Source organism: Sander lucioperca, chromosome 4 (genome assembly GCF_008315115.2).
Source record: "Sander lucioperca isolate FBNREF2018 chromosome 4, SLUC_FBN_1.2, whole genome shotgun sequence".
In the NCBI taxonomy this organism is placed as follows: Eukaryota; Metazoa; Chordata; class Actinopteri; order Perciformes; family Percidae; genus Sander; species Sander lucioperca.
In genome coordinates, this window is record NC_050176.1 from 25,060,612 (window position 1) to 25,061,834 (window position 1,223).

The window sequence follows — 1,223 nt, forward strand, 5'->3', positions numbered from 1 at the left end:
GTTTATATTTCGGCTCCCATGTTAACAGGTTAGAGCTTACACACTGCCTGCGTGAGACGCGTGCCTGCTAGAAATAGAACCGACGCCTATTTTTCACGCGAGACGCGAGCGTGTTGGAAGCGTTTCCAGGCAAAATAGAATAGGAAAATATGTTTATATGTCATTTAGACACGAATGCATATTAATAAATGACATCTTGATGTTTGAAAGTCTCTAGGTTTTGACATCAATGTAGATGTAAATGTAATAAAAAATTTCAGAGAAAAGATTTTCAAATATTGCACCTGTCATACAGAACGAAATATTCTGTAACATATTTTACAGTCAATACTGCCGACGTTGTCTTGCTTTAATCAAATCAGTAGGCTATATATTTATGTTTAACAACTCTCTCCCCATACGTGGAACAAGCCGATATATAAAGGGGAGGATAGGCTACAATAACAACGTAGTGTGTGTTCTGAGTTCCAACATCAGAGAGGCTATATATACAGCTACACAAAGTTGTTATAAACAGACAGCCCACTTACCCATTTTTCAGAGTTTGAATGTGTCGGCGCTACGTCCTGAGATCAGCCCTCCCTGTACCTAGCAGCAGCAGCAGCACCGCGTCAGACACACTTCTGGTGTGTAGGACACAGAAAAATCCACGCAGCCGCCACGCTTCTGAGACGCAACAGAAACGCCACGCTCGCGCGACGCATCCAGTGTGTAACCGGCCTTATGCAATCAACAGCGCTGCTGCAAATAATCCCCAAACACAATACATTCACTTTTTATTAAGTGTTTCACGTGCATGAAACAAAGTTGTGATTTATCAAACATATATTTCTTCAAAATCGCTCGTTTACTTATTCAAGTTAATATAATATGGTGTGGAAATGGCACTAAATGGTCAGGAATGTTCAATTTCTGCACAAATTTGCTTTTCTCATGATTTATAGATAAGGCCCATTATGAATGGGTCCCCGGGAAAAAGTTTTGAGAAAGAGTGATTTAATGGATAGTTCTGACAATTGAACTAGACTGACATCTAACAGCCATGCTGGCCCTTTGTTAAAACTAATCATTCAGTTTAGTTCAAGTCCAGAAGCATTATTCTGCAATATTACATCTAGGCCTATCAGTGTTCATCCTAGCTATTATTTATGAGAGTGCCATTAATTAACAACTTAATGTAGCTGCCAAGGAGTTTAATTATAGTCTTATCAGTTAACGTGTGA